This window comes from Artemia franciscana, chromosome 4 (assembly GCF_032884065.1).
Source record: "Artemia franciscana chromosome 4, ASM3288406v1, whole genome shotgun sequence".
Lineage (NCBI taxonomy): Eukaryota > Metazoa > Arthropoda > Branchiopoda > Anostraca > Artemiidae > Artemia > Artemia franciscana.
Genome location: NC_088866.1, coordinates 46,840,906 through 46,864,864, shown reverse-complemented (window position 1 = coordinate 46,864,864; position 23,959 = coordinate 46,840,906). Strand labels below are relative to the sequence as shown.

General features: G+C 35.5%; 1 long non-coding RNA gene and 1 other non-coding gene across 2 annotated transcripts in view; one reads left to right on the top strand and one right to left on the bottom strand.

The window, feature by feature from the left end:
• Window positions 1-23,959, bottom strand: part of LOC136025670 (uncharacterized) — a 268,288-nt gene that overhangs the window by 217,523 nt on the left and 26,806 nt on the right. The window lies entirely within an intron of this gene.
• Window positions 20,229-20,345, top strand: LOC136026724 (U5 spliceosomal RNA). The gene has a single exon (XR_010617406.1). It is a non-coding gene; the product is annotated as a U5 spliceosomal RNA (small nuclear RNA).

Genomic DNA, 23,959 nt, shown 5'->3' with positions numbered 1-23,959 from the left:
GGTAGTTGTGGGGGGGGGGGGTATTTCTGAAAAAATAAAAAAAATGAGGTATTTTTAACTTACGAACGGGTGATCGGATCTCAATGAAATTTGATATTTAGAAGGATATCGTGGCTCAGAGCTCTTATTTTAAACCCAACCGGATCTGGTGACATTGGGGGGGGGGGGCGTTGGGAGGGAGAAACCTAAAAATTGGAAAACACTTAGAGTGGACCGACCGGGATGAAACTTGGTGGAAAAAAAACACGAGTCCCAGATACATGATTGATATAACCACAACGGATCCGCTTTCTTTGGGGTAGTTTGGGGGGGGGGGTTTAATTCTGAAAAATTAGAAAAAATGAGGTATTTTTAACTTACGAACGGGTGATTGGATCTCCATGAAATTTAATTTTTAGAAGGATATCGTGTCTCAAAGCTCTTATTTTAAATCCTGACCGGATCTGGTGACATTGGGGGAAGTTTGGGGTGGGGAGACCTAAAATGATGGGAAACGCTTAGATTAGAGGGATTGGGATGAAACTTGGTTGCAAAAATAAGCAGAAGTCTTGCATACGTGATTTACATAATTAGAACGGATCCACTCAATTGCGGGGGGGGGTGGTAATTCTGAAAAATAAGAAAAATGACGTATTTTTAACTTACGAAGGAGCGATCGGATCTTCATGAAACTTCATATTTAGAAGGACCTCGTAACTCCGATATCTTATTTTAAATCTCAACCGGATCAAGCGTAATTGGGGGGGGGGGCAGTTGGGGGGACCGGAAATCTTAGAAAATACTTAAAGCGGTGAGATCAGGATGAAACTGGATGGGAAGAATAGAAACCTGTCTAAGATACGTGACTGACATAACTCGACCGGATCTGCTCTCTTTGGTGGAATTGGGGGGGGGGGTAATTTTGAAATTGAGGTATTTGTAACTTACGAAAGGGTGACCAGATCTTAATGAAATTTAATATTTAGAAGGATCTTGTGCTTTAAAGTTCTAATTTTAAATTCCGACCAGATCCTGTGACATTTGGGGGAGTTGGAGGGGGGAACCGGAATTCTTGGAAAACATGAAAATTGGAGTATTTATATCTTACGAATAGATGATCGGATCGTAATGAAATTTGATTTTTAGAAGGAATTCATGTCTCAGAGCTCTTATTTCAAATCCCGACCAGATCTTTTGACATTGTGGGGATCTGGAGGGGGAAATCTTGGAAAAACACTTGGAGTGTAGGAATCGGGATGAAGCTTGGTGCATAGAATAAACATATGTCCTTGATACGTGATTGACAGAATCGTACTGGATTCGCTCTCTTTGGGGGAGTTGGGGGGAGGGGTTCAGTGATTTGGCGAGTTCGGTGCTTCTGGACATGCTAGGGCGATGAAAATTGGTAGGCGTGTTAGGGAGCTGCAGAATTTGACTTGATAAAGTCGTTTTCCCAGATTCGACCATCTGGGGGACAAAAGGGAGAGGAAAAATTAGAAAAAATTAGGTATTTATAACTTACAAGTGGGTGATAGGATCTTAATGAATTTTGATATTTAGAAGGACTTTGTGACTCAGAGCTCTTATTTTAAATCTTGACCGGTATTAAGCCTCTTATTTTCCTTTTTAAATCAATCTATTGATTCATAGAATTTTGTTAGAGCTCATACCATATGATCTCTTGGCTCTTAGCTCTTCTCGCCTCGTCACAAGTGCCATATGAGCTCTTAGCTCTTGTTTATTTAGCATTGTCTTTTTTGGCTGTCATATAATCGTAAAGGATAAAAAAAAACTGCAATTCATTTTCCCTTCTCTGGGAAACTTATCATAAATCAAATTGACTGTATTTTTTCGAGCGCCTGTTAATTGCGGAGTGTAAGAGCTGTATTTTTAATTTAGAAACCTTTCCAAGATTTTAGAACCGATCTAATATTCTTTGAAGTAAAATGAAGTCAATCTTGGCTGAATCTTTGTGAGGTAATGAAGCTAAGACTATCATTTTTTTCATATTTTGACTATGATTAATATTTTATCAATGAGTTTTTTAGTGAGAAAAATTTATTTTCTTTGTGTTATTGTGTTTTATTTTCCTTTTTAAATCAATCTATTGATTCATAGAATTTTGTTAGAGCTCATACCATATGATCTCTTGGCTCTTAGCTCTTCTCGCCTCGTCACAAGTGCCATATAAGCTCTTAGCTCTTGTTTATTTAGCATTGTCTTTTTTGGCTGTCATATAATCGTAAAGGATAAAAAAAACTGCAATTCATTTTCCCTTCTCTGGGAAACTTATCATGAATCAAATTGACTGTATTTTTTCGAGCGCCTGTTAATTGCGGAGTGTAAGAGCTGTATTTTTAATTTAGAAACTTTTCCAAGATTTTAGAACCGATCTAATATTCTTTGAAGTAAAATGAAGTCAATCTTGGCTGAATCTTTGTGAGGTAATGAAGCTAAGACTATCATTTTTTTCATATTTTGACTATGATTAATATTTTATCTATGAGTTTTTGAGTGAGAAAAATTTATTTTCTTTGTGTTACAGTATATTTCACTGTATACACAATATTTCATTAACTGTATACAAAAATTCCTCATCATCTTCTACGTTTATATATTATCAATGAGTGTGCTAATTTTGTTTAATAGTGTCAAAATTTGTTATGTTTTCTAAAGCAATTTAATAGCATATCGCCTTTAAATTTAATCTACATGATTTATTTACTTTGTACGTGGGTAAAACCCTAATTGTAAATGAATAAAGACAAACATTCGACAGGACCAAAAAAAAAACTTTTGAAAAAACTGTTGGTAATGTTACTTCTACAAAGGAATTTATACCAAGTTATTTATAATTATACCAAGAGTTTCCATCAGATTCTTCTGTTTTTGAAAAAAGCTCTGATATTTGCCAGAGTCTACATTTGAGTCACAAGTGTTTATTTATTTGACAGGGGTATAAAACACAAATTATAAGCTTATAAAATTTAGCTATGACAAAAAATGAAAAAAAAAACCTTCGTGCAAGGACTCGTGGGAAAGTGATTGGTATGGTCACTTAGTTTGGGGCAGGTCTAAAATGTTTTCAAAAAAGTGTCTTAATTCCTTAAGTTTCCAAAAAGTTTCCCGTAGCTATTTTGGTTTTAAAACAATTTTGCGTGTGATAGTCTAAATTTTATCTGAAGTTGTTTCTTCATTTCATATGCGTGTAAAACATATTTTTGGCAACAAATATATTTTTTTAATACACAAATTCTTTTTTATACAAGTGCCAATATTTTTAGTACGTAATAATGTCCTTTGTCCTTTCAATAGTACCAAAAATGAAATTATCAAGCAAAAATTAAACACTTGGACTAAAAATACTTGAGTACTCGCCACCCTAGACTGTACATCTATTATGCATTGACAACAATAGCAAGTTAAAACAAGATTGTCTGACGCAAAGGCAAAATTAAAACATAAAAGGAACAAAGATTATCACAAGCAGTAAAATTTTCTATCAACGAATCTGAATAATTAAGGCAGGTTCCTATCACAATAGGGAAAATGGCTATCAGAAATCCCAGTCAATCACCAATACGTATTAAGCCAAAAAAGCAATTCCCTGATGTGAAGTTGATCCGTCGTCCAAGCTGAAGAAGTCGAATATATATGACATCGCCAGCCTGTAAGAGCATTCTTTAATTTTATAACGACATAAACACCACTTTTCAAACACAGAAGGGGCGAGCAAAATACATACATCTTACGTCGAATGGTGTTTATTAGTACCGACACTTTTTTTCGCTTGAAAATTCATTTTAGGCAATAATTACTCTTTACAAAAACTCCCACTGGTGAATAGGTAACGTTTATATGGCAAAACAATTCAGCCCCAGTTCCCATTGATAGTTAAAGTTAGAGAATTAATTTGAAATGGTAGAAGTAAATATATATATTTCAGGAACAAAAGGTTGCAAAACCAGACATGACTGAAATTTCTTTGTCCGTTACTAGAAGTTTTGTTAATTAGATCCTAATTAATACAATATAAATAGTTAAAACAAAATAAAACTCAAGCCAACGGAAAAACTTTAGAAGTGGTTTTAATTTGAAAGAAAAGGCCGATTTTATAAGGTTTTTTAAAGGCCACGAATTTGTCTTATGTTTTGAATAGATGTCGTACCGTCTATTCCTCTGTCACCAAAGAAAAAGCGTCCCCTTCGTAACTTCACCATCTGTTTTTCTCTGTCTAATAAAGGGGCCTATCCCTGTTGGAACTCTATTTGTTTCGTAATAATACCTTCCTGGAAAATGGTTTGAGCTCTAGGCCCATTTATTCGTTATTATTAAAAAAGATCGTTATGATAAGCAGTTTCCAGGTTAGTGAGAAGTCAGTATTCTGGGGTGGGGGTGGGGTGGTGGAAACCGGTACTAAACACGTTTTCAGCTTTAATTAGGGCTGAAGATCCATTTTTGGGAGTGAGTGGTGATCCTTGAACACTAGGTCAAAGTCTGCACCCACTGCTAAGTTTTCGTTCTTTTTAAACCTATGGTCATCATAAAATAATGGCAAGTCGAAATCTCTACCCAGGTATTGTGTTTTAAATTATACTTCATACTATTAGGCCAAAAATATAAATATAAACAACTATAATTAGCTAAAGTAGAAGTTTCTTAGTAGTATATAGCTTGGCTGTAGAACCAAAAGGGTTTTTAGAGGGTGTTGACCTATGTCTTAAACTTTCTTTTCGAAGATTCTAGTATTTGCTATTCTAAGTTTCACAGAATATTCTTAAAAAAAAAAATTCAATTTGTGTACATTGTCACCTTTTGGGAGTGCAGAAACGACGATTATACAGTGTTGGGCGATATTGGACATTGACATATCAAAAAAAAAAAAAATCTCCATCCACTGGTAAACGTACAGTAGTAAAGATTCAAAATTGTAAAAGTTTCCACAAATGGCCGAAAAGAATAACGCATTTCACTAGTTAAAGACGTGCCACATTTCACAGCCACAAAGATTCTAATATTAGCTATTCTAAGTTTCACATAATATTCTTTAAAAATTTCAATTTCTATAAATTGTCACCTTTTAGGAGTGCATACTACAGAAACGACGATTATACATTGTTTGAAACTATTACAAAGTTTTCTGCGTGTATTCTGTTGGTAATAATCAAACAATTATACACCCGCCAGCTAGGCAAACAACGAACAATAGATTAAAATACTAATGTCACCTCTTAGATCGAATGATTACAATTAATTACGAGAGTAGAGTCAAATCCATGTTAAATTTACGACAGTAATCTTTTTCAACAAATTGTTCGAAATTCAGTCTCTATCATTACAGAGAAATCAGTTGGGTTTAGCCTAAACTTAGTCGTGTAGGTTTAAGGCTTCACTCATTAAGAGTGTAATCTCATTCATCATATCTCTGTAAACCGAGAAGGATCTAATTAAATTAAGACCTCACATTTGTTTATATACATTCTAAAGAAAATTTATGTAAGAAACAAAAATGCGTTTATTGTCACAAGTAACCCGAAGGGTTGTAATTTAGTCTTTCGTTTGATTAATGGAATAATACAGAAAATTAATGCATTTACAATGTCTTCGTATCTAAATCTCTTTAGGCAGAAATTGCAAATAAATGTAGAAGAGGTTTTAAAATTAAAGAATTGAGGGGTCTCTAAGACGAAGATTTCGTACATCCATTTGACTGCCATTTACTTTTGTTGGCAAAAACAGAAGGCTTATTTACCAAATAGAATAATATATCAGGGCCGAATCTACGATAGGGCTTGAGGGGTTAAGCGCCTCGGGGGATGACAAACAAGCTTCAATTGTAATATTTTTGGGCATTTACAGTATTGATGATGCGGCAGGGGGCAGCAAAGTCTACATTTGCCCCCACCCCCGAGAAAGATCTAACTCCGCCTCTGTAATATAAATATTGTGCCAGACATGTTTAATGGGGTGTCTTTGGGCCCATGTCGTCCCCAGAGTTCGGAAATTTTAACCATAATTTGTTAAGTATTTCTCATATAATTTGCGTTTTTTTTCTCGAAGTTAATCCTCGCTTGAACCAAATTTTTTCGTCCGTATCTACATTAGGGTATATCAATGTGCAAATTGAGCCATTAATTCCATATAAGTTTTCTCTTAAGACCATATTTATATTATTAGTATTAATTGTGCTAAGAAATGAGTACATACACCTTCCAAAGTACGCAGTGAGAAAAAGAGAAAAGGTACTTGTTAATTATTCAGAACACACTCAAGAATTTGCTCTGTAAGATTGACAAAAATCGGTTTGCCTCGGCAATTGGTTATGATTTGCTTATTTTGAGTAATAAAACTACTATATTTGTATTTTTCTATAATATATTTAATATATAGAGTGGATAGGGGCTAGATAAGGTATTTAATGTAATGAGTTCTGCGCAGCCCGTTTTTCATAATTCTTTGCCGTAGTTTCCATAATTCTGTTTGAAAAAAATTTGCTTGTTTTGTTGTCATAATTTTGTTTGTTTCCAAGGTTTGAACAAAATGTTTTCTTTTCAGAAAATTTTCATTACATTTTAAATCATGCACTAGTTTAAAGTTTTGTAATTTTAAGTTTTCTGGAAGGGTGCTGAAACCTCATTGCCCTCTGCAATAAACGAAAGAGAGAGAGAGAGAGAGAGAGAGAGAGAGAGAGAGACAGAGAAAGAGAGGGACTGAAACATTTGAACAAATAATATTTTACAAAGAAGATAAAATTTGGACATTAAAAATATCAAAGTGTTTCCTCCATTTACTTTTGTCGTAAAAACGAAAAAGAATTACAATTAGCTCAATGGCTCGGAAAGGCAGGAATTTCAAGTAAACAGAAAAAAAGGATTTTTTTTTTTTGGAAACAATCATTACCTAGTTATAAAATATAGATTTTTATCGTGAATGAACAGAAATTTACTGATGCAGCTGTAACCTCTACAAAAGATACCTCATATACATTCTCTTTCTATTCAAGTTAGAATATTTGTAGAACTACTCTCATTCTGGAGAGCTTATGACCCCCTCCCACCCAAAAATATTTATTTGAATTTGGAAGATATACTTTTTGTGGATTTATTGTGTATTATCGTGCAATAGTCTCCCGAAAAAAAGTACCGATATTGTCTTTGCAAAAAAAGGAAAGAAAAATAGACGAACACGCATGGTGTCCCCGTGGGAGTAAGAATTCTGAACGCGACGCTTTGTATTTGCTTAGTGAGATATCCTAATCAGTATTTTCTGTTGACCTTCTGTCTCTCTTTTATATATCTTGGTTGATTTCCTGAAGCCGTAAAATTAAAATTTATTAAAATATCAAAACAACAGTATGTAACAATTTATCTACTTCTGGAAATGAGGCTACAAGTCCATAAAAATAAGGTTTCTATATGTGTAAATAAGAGAAAAGGCTCGAGAATTTTGCTATTTTTGGTCCTCATAATTGAGCTTTTATAATTTTAATACACTTTTTTCTAATTTAAACTTATTTGAACCAGTTATTTCTCACCCATACCAGGGCAGGGGTGAGACTGGCCCCAGACGCCAATCCCACCCCCCAGCTGAAATTTAGCGACTTGAAAAATCTTGTCATAATTAAGATATGCCTACATAATTCAAGCATCCACCGAGACAGATCAATTTTCTTTAGTAGACCTATATTTTTGCATTCATGATGCAATATGGCTCGTTTTTCATTTGTCACTGTCATTTTCCCTTGACTTGGCAAAATTGGCTCCAACTCTGCCCCCCAGGATCTTGACGAAATCACGCCACTGCATGCCAGCCTTCCAAGTAGATATAATAACCCTTGGATACTGAATATTTCCTGATAAAATAACATTTTTCAAACCCTTTCAGCTATACTGAATGTGTAGCTTTCAACTTTACTGAATAAAATGGCTATCTCAATATTTTGATAAAACGCCTTTTGGGAGGGAAAAGAACGTAAAATGGGGGCTAGCTGCCCTCCAATACTTTGGGTCACTTAAAATGTACAATAGAACTTTCAATTTTTGTCTGAATAAGCCCTTTCCCGATATTTTTTTAGTGGTTCGTTTACTATTGAGCCACGTCACTCCTTACTTACAGCTCTGTACCACGAACTTTTTAACTCTAGAGAAAACTATTTTTATGTCAAACTCGTTTATTTGTATATTTTAGTTCACCAGAAGTTGAATCAAGTTAACAAGTATGTCTAGCGAAATTCGCAGAGAATCAGAATCCCAATCTCGGAGGCACAGGCCCGAGTAATGCACACTTTTTGGAGGGGGAGGGGTCAAGGCGACTTCGAATTTTTTTTGATGATCCTCACAGAAGGGTGAACGCTAAGTTGTTGTTTTTTCTATGCTCATAATCCGGCAGTCTTCGTCACATAGTATATATTGATTCACCAGAAATTGTGTATTTTGAAGTCTAAGCTGTATACAACATAGAAGTTCATGAGAGACTGGCAAGGGTTGTTTTAGAAATTTACGGTAAAATTAAGGCATTCTAAATAATTTAATTTATTTCGATATAAAAAAATTTCTTCTTTGATTAAAGACAAATTGGCATTTCACACTTTGTTTTACTGGTACGTTTGGGCACTAAATTGCCCCCTTTGAGGCATTTCTCTCCCTAACTACATACAAAACAATGAGAGAACCCCATTGTAGGAGTTTAAGCGCCTTTTTAAGTTTTGTAATTTGTTCAATGCATATAAATAGTATTTGTTATTGGGAAATATACGTATATTTTTTGCAGTGAAGTTTCCTGCTGGGAGAAAGAATTGTCTGGAGAATTTCCAGTAGGGAAAATTTTTTTGGAATAATTTCCTTTCAGCGAGGATGTATCTTCCATGAGGGGGTACTTTCCGAGGGGGACATTTTCCAAGGGGAATTCACTGCTAGGGAGTATTTTCTGCTCGAGATACTTTCCAAGGGGGTATTTTTGCAAGGGGTATATTCCCAGAGGATATTTTCTGTCGGGGAGGCTGTTTTTCGGGAAGGGGGCAGGGTAAACGCTTAGAACCAACGGCTCCCCTAGATTCTAAAAATATGTATTTGCATATCTGTTAAAAATGTTCCATTTCTCTGTATTTTGTTGCGAAAATAAAACAAAATTAACAGAAATATTGACAAAACGGAAAAGTTGTCTCTTAGATTTTGAATTATATATTTTAGCCCCTCCCAGGTTTCATTTACAATAATAATAGATTCTAGAGGTTCATTCCAATGAATATACTTATGGATCTAGTGCTCTTTTAGATTAATCCATTTCATAAAATCGAAGTTTTTTTTAAAATAAATTCCATCAGAGGAGCATGCTTCGCCCTTTTTTTCTATTATAAAAATGTCTTATTTTGCATTAGCATTAGCTAGGTTGAATAAAGGGACCACTGATCTCTGTGGCTTTGAAAGAGAGAGAGAGAGGGGGGGTCTGACGACTCCCCTAGATTCAAAAATATGTATTTGCATATCTGTGAATAATTCTCTTTTACTTTGTATGTTCGTTTGGAAAACAAAACAAAATTGACAGGGATATTGACAAAAAAAGTTTTCCCCCTACATTTTGAATTATATATTTTAATAGACCCCTCCCCCTCCTAATTTTTATTTACAATAAGGATAAAATTGAATAGCTGTAGTGCCAAGTTAGTTTTTATTTTATATATCAGGGGATGTCGACTAAGCCTCAACATGATAAAGAATACAATTCTGAAATCGAAATCTAAATTTTTACAAATTAATTTGCTCACCATACGATACATTAGTAAAACTTTTAAAATTCTTTTTTGTTTGTAATAAAGATTTTTATAAATAATTAATATGGCTAATAATGTAATTTTAATTCTTTATGTAAACAATATATTTTTGTAATCTAGAATTACAGAAACACAGCCTTTATAGACACTAGTTGCCCGGAGTTCCAAAAGACATCTCTAGACTAGGCGTTAACATCCGGCGGTCCCACAGCCAATTAGTGGGGAAAGATCTTAGCTCTATTCCGGGAGTGAAAGCAGAAATTTCTGTTGTGACCACCGAAGGTAGTTTTACCATTCGTAAGTGCGATATAGCACTGAAAAGAACACTTCTGGTCCCACAACTTAATTGGAAAAGCTTTGAAGTACAAAACAGGTACTATTGTAATAGTTAGGTTCCAGAACCCTTAACTGGAGGTTTACAAAAACCCCTCCCAGCCCCTTAGTAAGTTTCCTAAATCGTCTGCTCATCACTTAGCTACTGAAGCATTGGCATGCTACCACACCATCGTAGATGTTTAATGCCTCAGTTGAAGGCTATTGCTTGCATTGAATGGGTTTTTTAAAAATTCTACCATCTATTAGATTTCACAGATTTCAATGTTAACTAGTTTCTCGGGAGAATTTGCAATGAGCTCTTTGTCATGGCTGAAGCATTAGCTACAACCTAGTAAAGAGCAAACCACAGCCCATAGTAACTATGGGTAATAGTAACTTTAAAAAAGCTAGTTTGGAAACCCTTGAGCGAAGGAGGTCGTTGTTGTGCCTTCCGTTTTTCGAAAAATGCAATAACGAACCCTCGGACGGCAAGTATTTTCCCCAAACGTCACTCACCATCCAGATTACGACAGCCTCGAGCTGTTTCTGAGCCTATCCCAGTTTTGTCCCCCATTCGCTGCGTTACTTCCAGATATGAAAAAACCTTTGTCCCCTTCATCACAGAAAAAATAAATAAAATAGCCAACTAGTTTCTCCCTCTTTTTTTTTCATGTGAGGTATTTTAGGTCGTTGCACTAATTTGCTTGCCCCCCGCTGTTTTGGTTTAGTTTTCCTTTTAATTCAGAAGTGTTTTTCGTGTGTTTTATGCTTCGTTCTTTTTTTCGTGAGTTTTTGGACTTTTTTTTAGTGTCCCTTTTAATTTGCAGATATATTTGTTTATTTCTTGTTCTTTTCTGTATTATTAGATTTTTGTTGTCCCCTTCCCTTTTTCTCTGACTTGTATTTGTTCAAGTTTAGTTTGACCGATTTTTTTTTTGTTTGACTCATAATTTGATTATTCATTATTATTAGTGTTTTTTGCTTTGTTTGCTTTGTTAGTAGACTCCGAAGTCTGAATTCGGCCCTTAGAGGGCTTGTGATAGTGATCTTTTTGAAATAAATATCTTATCTTATCTATCTTATCTAACTAAAAGTTAAAAATGTTAAAACGGTCTTTTTTTCTTCTTCCAGATCTAGCGGGTTACTAGAACATCATAGAGAGATGCTTAAGAGCTTATTCACAAGCCATTTCTCTTATGTACGTGGTTTATACGAATTCCGCGGACCCCCCCCCCTGAGTATGGTGATACACCTGCAACCTCAGATAACTCAAAATTTCTAAAGCCAGTTTCAGTTTTAAAAATAAGAGGCCACTATCTAGATGTTTAAGGTGATTTAAAAGATAGAAAAGGGTGTGGTCTCTTTTGTACTATTTCTGGCGTTATATCCTTTTCGACCTTACAAGGATAGTGAAGGGTTTTTTAAAGGCATTTTGGAGAATAATATTGACAGGCCTAAGTCACAATTAGGAATAGGCCTAACTGGACAGCCTTATCCAGTGGGGGGAGAGGCACATTGACCCTCCCAACTTTATTGGCATTTGGTAAACTTTTTGTCAAAGGGAAAAAAAATTGGGAGAAATCATGCAAAATTCCTGGTTTTGGCAAGAATCTTTTTTTCTATATATTTTATACTGGTGATTTCTTTTTTTTGCTATTGTTTCAAAATTGACATCTCTATTACGCGTTAGACCATAACCAACAATGTCACCTAATTGGTCAGTCTCAGTTTAAAAAAACTTTTTATGGCACTTGGTATTTACCGAGTAACATATAGCGATCGCAATTTCTGTCTGTCTGTCGGTTTGTACGTCTGTCTGTCTGTTGGTCCCGGTTTCGCTAGTTCGGGCCCTTCCAGATAAGCTAGGACGATGAAAGACGGCAGGCGTATCGGGGAGCAGACCAGATTAAATTAGAAATAGTTGTTTCCCCGATTCGACCATCTTGGGAGGAGAGGCGGGAGGGGCAGCCCCGTGGGAGGGGCTGCAAGTTACAAACTTTGACAAATTTTTATACATAGTAATGGTTATTGGGAAGTGTACATATGCTTTCAGGGTTTTTTTTTCGGTGGGGGGGGGTTGAGGGGAGCGGGCTTTGTGGGAGGATCTTTCCTTGGAGGAACATGTCATGGGGGAAGAGAAATTCAATGAAGGAGGTGCAGAATTTTCTAGCATACTTATAAAAAAAAATTTGAAAACTTGAAAAGAACAAAAATTATTGCGCATATGAGGGGTGTACCTCCTCGTAATACCTCACTCTTTACGTTAAAGTATTTTCAGTGATTTCAACTATTTATTTTCCGGTCTTTGTGATTCAGGGGTCATTCTTAACGAATTGGGACAAAATTTAAGCTTTACTGCAAATACCGAGGGATTGAAGAGGGGGTGAACCCCCTCATATACTTAATAAAAACATACGAATTTAGAAGTTCGTTACGTAGGTTAGTTTTTAAGTTACGTGTATTTTTAATAATAAAAACGTTCGCAAAATGAAAAGTTCTAGTTGCCTTTTTAAGTAACCAAAAATTGGAGGGTAACTAGGCCTACTCCCCCGCTCCTTTTTTTTCTCAAAATCGTCCGATCAAAACTATGAGAAAGCCACTTAGCAAAAAAAAAAAAATCTGTAAATTTTCTTATAATTATTCATGTGCAGAGAGGCAAAGTCAAAACATGCATTAATTCAAAAATGTTCAGAAATTAAATAAAAAAACAAGTTTTCTTAACTGAAAGCAAGGAGCGACATTAAAACTTAAAACAAATAGAAGTTACTCCGTGTATGAAAGGGGCTGTTATCTCCTCAGCGCCCCACTCTTTACGTTAAAGTTGTTTTTACTGTTTTAAAAAGTAGAGCTGAAAGAAAGAGTCGAACTTTAGCGTAAAGAGCAGGGCGCTGAGGAGATAACAGCCCCTTTCATATACGGAGTAATTTCTGTTCGTTTTAAGTTTTAATGTCGCTCCTTACTTTCAATTAAAAAAACTTGTTTTTTTTATTTAATATACCAAAGGATCAGACACCTACCAATCAGGGGAAGCATTTATTGATAACCGTCTAAAACGTAATTTGACAGTATCCAGGAAGTAAAATCAAAGAAAAAAAGATGTCAGCTAAAATCAAAGTCAGCTAATATGAAACGTTTGGAGAATCAATGGGCTATGGAGGAGAGCTGCTTGCCCTCCAATTACTGTTGACTGTTAAAAAGGGAACAGTAACTTTTAATTTCCAATTAAATAAGCCACTTTAAAAGTTTATATGATATTGCTATCTATGATAATGCTGCTCTGCCTGTGATATTGCTTATATGCCCCTTTAAAAATCTGTATGCCCATAGTTTTTCCGTTTAATTGAAAGTCCTCTAAACATTCCCTAAAAGTTTCACTTAATACCCTTAGTGTCATTAGTTACAGGAATCGTAGTATTAGTATTAATAGTATACATAGTGCCTTTTGGTCAGTTCAAGATTCGCCATAGCTTACCTGAAAAGTCCAACTTATTAATGTAAGTCATTCCTGAGACATTTCTATTCACCCGTTTTATATTCCACATGGTAATAGTTCCTTTGGATTTGCTTCAAAATCCGTCTAAATATTTCTTGAAAGCTTCACTTTAATACCCTTAGCTTGTGTAGTAGCAATAGTTCTAGTAGCCTTTGTAGTAGTATGCAAATAGCGCCTTTGGCTATCTACAACATCCCCCTGAACACACACTGAACATTTCAGCTTAATACCATAAGCAGTTACTGAAGCATTTTTTAATACGTCCTCTTAAAAACCCGTATAAGCATAGTGTCTTTCCATTTAGTTCAATATTGTTACATTATTCTCCAAAATTTTCGACTTAATACTGTTAGCTTTAGTAGCAGTAATAGTAGTAACGGTAGTAATAGTAACAGCATTAGTAGCAGTAGAATCGATAGTATTAGGCTGCAAATATTGCCTTTTCGTTAATTCAGCCTCCCTCACAACAAGCCCTGTAAGTTTCAAATGCTCACACCAAACTCCCCCCTCAATTCAGTGTTTTGTTTTATCGGCTGGAATTATAAATTTTTAGGATGTCATAGGTTGTATAAAATTGCCGTAGGCCAAATTTAAGAGCTATTAGTTAAGAAAACGAGTTTTAATTTTTGTTTATTTCATATCCTCAACTTTTATAGTTTTATAGTTTTGCCTTCTCTTCCTTTTAATTTTGCTTTGTTTTGTTTAGTTTTTATGGCACTTGGTATTAACCAAGTGACATATAGCAATCGCCAATTCTGTCGGTCTGTCTGTCTGTCGGTCGGTCCCGGTTTTGCTACTTTAGGCACTTCTAGGTAAGCTAGGACGATGAAATTTGACAATTGTATCAGGGGCCAGACCAAATTAAATTAGAAATAGTCTTTTTCCCAATTTGACCATCTGGGGGGGAGTTGGGTGCCAGTTAATTCGCAAAAAATAGATAAATGAAGAATTTTTAACTTATGAGCGGGTGATTGAATCTTAATGAAATTTGACGTTTGGAATGATATTGTGTCTCAGAGCTCTTATTTTAAATCTCGACCGGATCTGATGACATTGGGGGGAGTTGGAGGGGGAAAACCTAAAGTCCCGGTTTTGCTACTTTAGGCACTTCCAGGTAAGCTAGGACGATGAAATTTGGCAAGCGTATCAGGGACCGGACCAGATTAAATTAGTGGGGGGGCCGGTTAATTCGGAAAAGATAGAAAAAATGAAGTATTTTTAACTTATGAGCGGGTGATTGGATCTTAATTAAATTTAATGTTTGGAATGATAATGTGTCTCAGAGCTATTATTTTAAATCCCGACCGGATCTGATGACATTGGGGGGAGTTGGAGGGGGGAAACCTAAAATCTTGGAAAACATTTAGAGTGGAGGGATCGAGATGAAACTTGATGGGAAAAATAAGCACAAGTCCCAGATACATGATTGACATAATCGGAACTGATTCGCTCTCTTTGGGGTAGTTGGGGAGGGGGAGTAATTCTTAAAAATTAGAAAAAATGAGGTATTTTCAACTTACGAACGGGTGATCGGATCTCAATGAAATTTGATGTTTAGAAGGATATCGTGTCTTAGAGCTCTTATTTTAAATCCCGAGCGGATCTGGTGACGGGGGCGGGGAGTTGGGAGGGGGAAACCTAAAACTTGGAAAACGCTTAGAGTGGAGGGATCGGGATGAAACATGGTGGGAAAAATAAACACAAGTCCTAGATAGATGACTGACATAAACGGAACGGATCCGCTCTCTTTGGGGTAGTTGGGGGGGGGGGGGGTATTTCTGAAAAATTAAAAAAAATGAGGTATTTTTAACTTACGAACGGGTGATCGGATCTCAATGAAATTTGATATTTAGAAGGATATCGTGGCTCAGAGCTCTTATTTTAAACTCGACCGGATCTGGTGACATTGGGGGGAGTTTGGAGGGGAAAACCTAAAACTTGGAAAATACTTAGAGTGGAGGGACCGGGATGAAACTTGGTGGGAAAAAAACACGAGTCCTAGATACATGATTGACATAACCAGAACGGATCCGCTCTCTATGGGGTAGTTGGGGGGGGGGGTTAATTCTGAAAAATTAGAAAAAATGAGGTATTTTTAACTTACGAACGGGTGATTGGATCTCCATGAAATTTGATATTTAGAAGGATATCGTGTCTCAAAGCTCTTATTTTGAATCGTGACCAGATCTGGTGACATTGGGGGATGTTTGGGGTGGGGAAACCTAAAATGATGGAAAACGGGGATGAAATGATGGAAAACGAGGGATTGGGATGAAACTTGGTTGGAAAAATAAGCAAAAGTCTTGCATACGTGATTTACATAATTGGAATGGATCTGCTCAATTGGGGAGGGGGTAATTCTGAAAAATAAGAAAAAATGACGTATTTTTAACTTACGAAGGAGGGATTGGATCTTCATGAAACTTCATATTTAGAAGGACCTCGTAACTCAGATATTTTATTTTAAATCTCAACCGGATCAAGCGTAATTGGAGGAGGGGCAGTTGGGGGGACCGGAAATCTTAGAAAATACTTAAAGCGGTGAGATCAGGATGAAACTGGATGGGAAGAATAGAAACCTGTCTAAGATACGTGACTGACATAACTGGACCGGATCTGCTCTCTTTGGTGGAATTGGGGGGGGGGGGTGATTTTGAAAATTGAGGTATTTGTAACTTACGAAAGGGTGACCAGATCTTAATGAAATTTGATATTTAGAAGGATCTTGTGCTTTAAAGTTCTAATTTCAAATTCCGACCAGATCCTGTGACATTCGGGGGAGTTGGAGGGGGAAACCGGAATTCTTGGAAAACATGAAAATTGGGGTATTTTTATCTTACGAATGGATGATCGGATCGTAATGAAATTTGATTTTTTAGAAGGAATTCATGTCCCAGAGCTCTTATTTCAAATCCCGACCAGATCTTTTGACATTGGGGGGAGTTGGAGGGGGAAATCTTGGAAAAACACTTGAAGTGGAGGAATCGGGATGAAGCTTGGTGGATAGAATAAACAAATGTCCTTGATACGTGATTGACAGAATCGTACTGGATTCACTCTCTATTAATTCTCTATTAATTAATTCAATTAATTAATTAATTAATTCAATTAATAAGTAATTTTTTGATTTATTGTTCAAATTTTTTATTTATTATCTATTATCTTAATTATTAATATTTTTCTTTTTTTAACTTATCTTATTAATCAATTAAAATTTACGTATTATTTTAATTTATTAACTGCGTCTTCTATTTATCTTGATAAAAATAAAATTACAAAACTACTTTAACAGTTAGATTTTTTATTTGGAAATTTGCCTAAAATTTCTACGCCCAGGACAATTGCCCTCTCTGTCCCCCCTAAACCACTTCTGTATTCTTGTCAGAGAGGTGGCATATTTATTTATATATGACGTTTGTATACGATATTTGGATTTTTATATGACAACTTGCTTACCCTCTGTGCGTTTCTGCAATCTCGAGACAAAGAGAGTTCAAGGAAAATTACCCCTCATGAAACTCCCCCAAGGATAATTATCAATAAAGAGAGGTAAACCTCAATGAAAAGAGAACAAACGAGACTGCGGACAGTAGAGAGAAAAGATGAAAGGCTAAAACAATGCGGATATTTTGCCTGTATACAAACTAGGCGTTCTCAGCACAGGAAAGACAAAGATAAAAAAAAACACTAAACTAAAAACAAATAAAACCACCACCAATATTAATAAATACAAATGTCGCAACTGGTCCAAGTATGGAAAAGAAGCTATTGAAGTTAATTCATTAAAAACATCAAAGCAGCTGATTTTCTTGCTTAAGAACTTTCGAGGAAAATTATTGCCCACATCCCCCCCCCCTTGCGTATTAAGAACGATTCTATTTTTAAATTAAGATTGTGTAAGAATCCCCCAAGGACCATCCCCCCGGAAAATTCCCTCTCTCATAATTGCTATTCATCGTGGGAATCAGTCCATAAATCGAAAACCACGATAATGCACTGAACCGATAAAAGCGAACATCGATTGTTTCAAACGTTATGCTTTCTACAATAATCCAAGACTGAATCAAGTTTTCATTCATCTTGCATTTACATAATTAACATATTTTGAGTATATACCGCTTCCAAAGAGTCGGAAAAGGATATGCAAATCAAATTCATTTTCGATCCAAACCCCCGCGGAACCCCCCCCCCCCCCCCCCCTCGAAAAATATCCACTGAAAATTGTTTTTCATGTGTTTAATAATTACAAGATTTTTAAACTTAAAAGTATTTGTGGACTTATGTTACGAATAAAAATAATGAAACTGTAAAAAGTCGAAGTTTAGCATAACGACAGAGGGTTAAGGGAAAGGCAGCCACCCTCATACCCACAAATAATTTCTATTCGTTTCAAGTTTTGATTTTGCTTTGATTTTGTTTATTTAATGTTCTGACCGTTTTCCAAATTATGCCAGTTGCTTTCTTCCCGGACACACCTCCCTCCGTAAATTTCCTCTGCGCCGAAAATTCTCCCCACGGAAAATCTTCCAAGAAAATTCTCCTCATCCGGAAAAAAATGCTCGTATATCTCCCAATAACAAATAATCTTTGTGACCAATGGGTAAACTACGTGATTTACAGTCCATTCCCTAGGGACTATGAGGCATATAATCCCCAAAGGCAAAATTTTTGATCCTTTCGACTATACTGAAGCAAGTATTTTCATACCTTAAAATTTTCATCAGATATTTTTTGAACAAAAGCGGGCGAGGGAGGGGGACTCGTTGCCCCCCAGTCTTATCGGTCACTCAAAAAAGGCACTCGATCTTTTTATTTCTGTCTGAATGAGCCCTCTCTTGATCTTCTAGGACTATTGGCTTGATACAGTCATCCCTGAGAAAATAAACATGCATCCATGATCTTTCTTCATACAGAAATCACAAAATTCCACATTTTTGTTGATAGAAGCTTGAAACCTCAGTGAGAGAATTTTCTGACATGCTGAATCTAATGGTGGGACTTTCATTGATATCGCTTCAACGTTTGGGGACGTTTTGCTCCTTTTTCAACAATCATGCAAATTTTCTCAGCTTCGTAGCTTTAGATAGGTAACATTAAACTTAATAAATTTATAGCTTTGGAATCTGCATTAAAAGCATATTCTTTTGACGTATCTATTGTTATCAAATTTCCGTTTTTAGAGATTTCAGTTACTATTGATGTTTAAATAATGCTAGTAAATCCTGCGCTCCCTTCATGGAAATTTTCTTCCCCCATGACAAATTCCTCGATAGAAAGCTCCCCCATCATATCGCACTCTTCTCAACCCCTCCCCCCAACCAAAAAATCCTCCTGAAAACGCCTGTACACTTCCCAATAACTATTACTATATGTAAGCACTGGTCAAAGTTTGTAGCTTGTAGCCCCTCCCAAGGGGACTATGGGGGAGTAATTTGTCCCGAAAAACATAGTTATAAGGTTTTTGACTACGTTGAATAAAATGGCTATCTCAGAATTTTGATCCGTTGACTTTGGGAGAATAATTAGCGTGGGAGGGGGCCTAGTTGCCCTCCAATTTTTGTCACTTAAAAAAGGCACTAGAAATTTTCATTTCCGTTAGAATGAGCCCTCTTGCAACATTCTAGGACAACTGGGTCGATACGATAACCCCTGAAAAAAAAATAAAATAAATAAACAAACACGCATCCGTGATCTGCCTTCCGGCAAAAAATACAAAATTCCGCATTATTGTATATAGGAGCTTGAAACTTCTACAGTAGGATTCTCTGATACGCTGAATCTAATGGTGTAATTTTCGTTAAGATTCTATGACTTTTAGGGGGTGTTTCTCCCTATTTTCTAAAATAACGCAAATTTTCTCAGGCTCGTAACTTTTGATGGGTAAGACTAAACTTGATTAAACTTATATATTTAAAATCAGTATTAAAATGTAATTCTTTTGATGTAGCTATTGGTTCAAAATTCCAGTTTTAGAATTTTGGTTACTATTGAGCCGGGTCGCTCCTTACTACAGTTCGTTACCACGAACTGTTTGAAAATTGTAAATTACAATATATTTTAATTTTGTAATTAGAGTAAAGTTGTCCGGTTAAAGTTTTAGAAGCATAATAGCGGAAATTCGAGCAGAAAAATTACTATATGACAATAAGCGGTAAAAAGGGAGGGGGGTAGTGTATAAAATACAAAGAGTAGAATTAGTAGGGTTCTTTTCCTGAAACCCTTCTAAATAGATATTTTATAAGTAGTTATGTTGGTCGATTTTTTTCATCGTTTTAATAATTTTTTTTCGTCATGGTGAAAAAAAAGTTCTGTAAAAGAGATGTATTTACTACCATACCCTGAAATCTGAGGCTTTTCCTCAAAACTGATAGTCTAGATGAATTTTTAACGAGTTAAATTTTCTCTTTCAAACCCTTTTTATTGCAAATTTAAGGTCGCGTTTGTTATGCTAGTCCAGGAATTTATGTTATTTTCTGCGGATGTAGTTTTAGTAGTATGTCATTAAGGTTGCCCATGAACTGCTGTTCATTGAAAATGTTTTCGCATCATATGATTTTTTGGCCCGTATTTACTTGATCGAACATTGAATTTCTTATTGCTTTCGAACCTTGTTAAAAAAAAAACCACGAGGATTTATTTTTATATAGCCAAGTCAACCTTAGCTATTTTCATAGCTCTGGCCTCTCCTCATATCAAGATAATCTTTCACCTTTTACTGAAGATTACCGTGGGGAGGGGCACTTGATGAGTCTTAACAAATATTTGAATGCCGAAAGGCAATATCCGGTAGGGATGCTAGCGGTACAGGAGTCGCTGTGAACCAATTATTATTCGACTTTGCATAACTATATATTATGTTAAAACCAAGACCTTATTGTAATGTTCTTGTTTGCATTAACCTACGATTCTGTCAATCACGTATCAAGGACATTTGTTTATTCTATCCACCAAGCTTCATCCCAATTCCTCCACTCCAAGTGTTTTTCCAAGATTTCCCCCTCCAACTCCTCACCAATGTCAAAAGATCTGGTCGGGATTTGAAATAAGAGCTCTGTGACATGAATTCCTTCTAAAAATCAAATTTCATTATGATCCGATCATCTATTCGTAAGAAAAAAATACCCCAATTTTCCTGTTTTCCAAGAATTCCGGTTTCCCCCTCCAACTCCCCCAAATGTCACAGGATCTGGTCGGAATTTGAAATTAGAACTTTAAAGCAAAAGATCCTTCTAAATATCAAATTTCATTAAGATCTGGTCACTCTTTCGTAAGTTACAAATACTTAAATTTTCAAAATTACCCCCCCCCCCCCAATTCCATTAAAGAGAGCAGATCTGGTCCAGTTATGTCAGTCACGTATCTAAGACAGGTTTCTATTCTTCCCATCCAGTTTCTGGATGGTCCTGGCCTCTCTTTCACTCGGGTTTTGATTAGCCCCAGTCCCTCACATAATTTTCAGACTAAACTTTAGCAAAAATTGTTATTTGTTAACAAAATTATCTTCAATTTATTAATTCAATTAATAAGTTATTTCTTGATTTATTTTTCAAATCGTTTATTTATTATTTATAATCTTAATTATTAATATTTTAAATTTTTAACGTATTTTATTGATCAATAATAATTTATTTATTATTTTCATTTATTAACTGCGTCCTTTATTTTATTTTAATAAAAATAAAACTACGAAAATTAGAAAAATTACAAAAATCGACATAAAGAAAATTAGAGCAAATTGGACAATAAAATAAATTAAGTTGAAGCGAATAAAGTATCAAATGAAGCAGCATGATGAGCGACTTCGTCGTAAAGCAATAATGGCACTTTCCAAAAATCTTACGGAGGGGAGTAGAAAAGGGAAAAAATTAGGTATTCTTGCAATAGCGGTTCTGACCTCTCTCGCAGCAAGATTTAGATTTTAATTAGCCCCTGCCCCTCACATAATTTTCGGCAAATTTTTAACAAAGTTTTTATTTATTAACAAAACTATCTCCAATTTATTAATTGAATTAATAAGTTATTTTTTGATTTATTGTTCAAATTGTTTATTTTTTATCTATTATCTTAATTATTAATATTTTTACTTTTTAACTTATCTTATTAATCAATTATAATTTACTTATTATTTTCATTTATTAACTGCGTCTTCTATTTTATCTTGATAAAAATAAAATTACAAAATGACTTTAACAGTTAGATTTTTTATTTTGAAATTTGCCCAAAATTTCTACGCCCAGGGCAATCGCCCTCTCTGTCCCCCCTAAACCACTTCTGTATTCTTTTCAGAGAGGTGGCATATTTATTTATACATGACGTTTGTATACGATATTTGGATTTTTATATAACAACTTGCTTACCCTCCGTGCGTTTCTGCAATCTCGAGACAAAGAGAGTTCAAGGAAAATTACCCCCATGAAACTCCCCCAAGGATAATTATCAATAAAGAGAGGTAAACCTCAATGAAAAGAGAACAAACGAGACTGTGGACAGTAGAGAGAAAAGATGAAAGGCTAAAACAACGCGGATATTTTGCCTGTATACAAACTAGGCGTCCTCAGCACAGGAGAGACAAAGATAAAAAAATAAAAAAACTACTAAACTAAAAACAAATAAAACCACCACCAATATTAATAAACACAAATGTCGCAACTTATCCAAGTATGGATTAAATAAAAAAAACTAGTTTTTTTAACTGAAAGTAAGGAGCGACATTAAAACTTAAAACGAACAGAAATTACTCCGTATATGAAATGGGTTGTCCCCTCCGCAGTCCCTCGCTCTTTACGCTAAAGTTTGACTCTTTGCCACAATCCTACTTTTTAAAACAACTAAAAACTTTAGCGTAAAGAGCGCGGGACTGCGGAGGGGACAACCCATTTCATATACGGAGTAATTTCTGTTCGTTTTAAGTTTTAATGTCGCTGATAAGTATGGAATAGAAGCTATTGAATTTAATTCATTAAAAACATCAAAGCAGCTGATTTTCTTGCTTAAGATCTTTTGAGGAAAATTATTCCCCCCCCCCCTGCGTTTTAAGAACGATTCTATTTTTAACTTAAGTTTGTGTAAGGATCCCCCAAGGACCATTGCCCCCCGGAAAATTCTCTCCTTCATAATTGCTATTCATCGTGAGAATCAGTCCATAAATCGAAAACCACGATAATGCACTGAACCGATAAAAGCGAACATCGATTTTTTCAAACGTTATGCTTTCTACAATAATCCAAGACTGAATCAAGTTGTCATTCATCTTGCATTTACATAATTAACTTATTTTGAGTATATACCGCTTCCAAAGAGTCGGAAAAGGATATGCAAATCAAATTCATTTTCGATCCAAACCCCGGCGGAACCCTCCCCCCCTCGAAAAATATCCACTGAAAATTGTTTTTCATGTGTGTAATAACGACAAGATTTTTAAATCTAAAAGTATTTGTGGACTTATGTTACGAATAAAAATAATGAAACTGTAAAAAGTCGAAGTTTAGCATAACGACAGAGGGTTGAGGGAAAGGCAGCCACCCTCATACCCTCAAATAATTTCTATTCGTTTCAAGTTTTGATATTACTTTGATTTTGTTTATTTAATGTTCTGACCGTTTTCCAAATTATGCCATTTGCTTTCTTCCTGGACCCCCCCCCCCCCGTAACTTTCCTCAGCACCGAAAATTCTCCCCACGAAAAATCTTCCAAGAAAAGTCTCCTCATCCAGAAAAAATGCACGTATATCTCCCAAAAACAAATAATCTTTGTGACCAATGGCTAAACTACGTGATTTACAGTCCATTCCCTAGGGACTATGAGGCATATAATCCCCAAAGGCAAAATTTTTGATCCTTTCAACTATACTGAAGCAAGTGGCTACCTTAAAATTTTCATCAGATATTTTTTGGACAAAAGCGGGCGAGGGAGGAGACTCGTTGCCCCCCAGTCTTTTCGGTCAATCACAAAAGGCACTCGATCTTTTTATTTCTGTCTGAATGAGCCCTCTCTCGATCTTCTAGGACTATTGGCTTGATACAGTCATCCCTGAGAAAATAATATGCATCCATGATCTTTCTGCATACAGAAATTACAAAATTCCACATTTTTGTTGATAGAAGCTTGAAACCTCAGTGAGAGAATTTTCTCTCATTGATATCGCTTGAACGTTGGGGACGTTTTGCTCCTTTTTCAAAATCATGCAAATTTTCTCAGCTTCGTAGCTTTAGATAGGTAACAATAAACTTAATAAATTTATTGCTTTGGAATCTGCATTAAAAGCAAATTCTTTTGACGTATCTAAGGTTCTCTGATACGCTGAATATGATGGTATGATTTCCAGTAAGATTCTACGGCATTTAGAGGGTGTTTCGCCCTATTTTCTAAAATACGGCAAATTTTCTCAGGGTCGTCACTTTTGA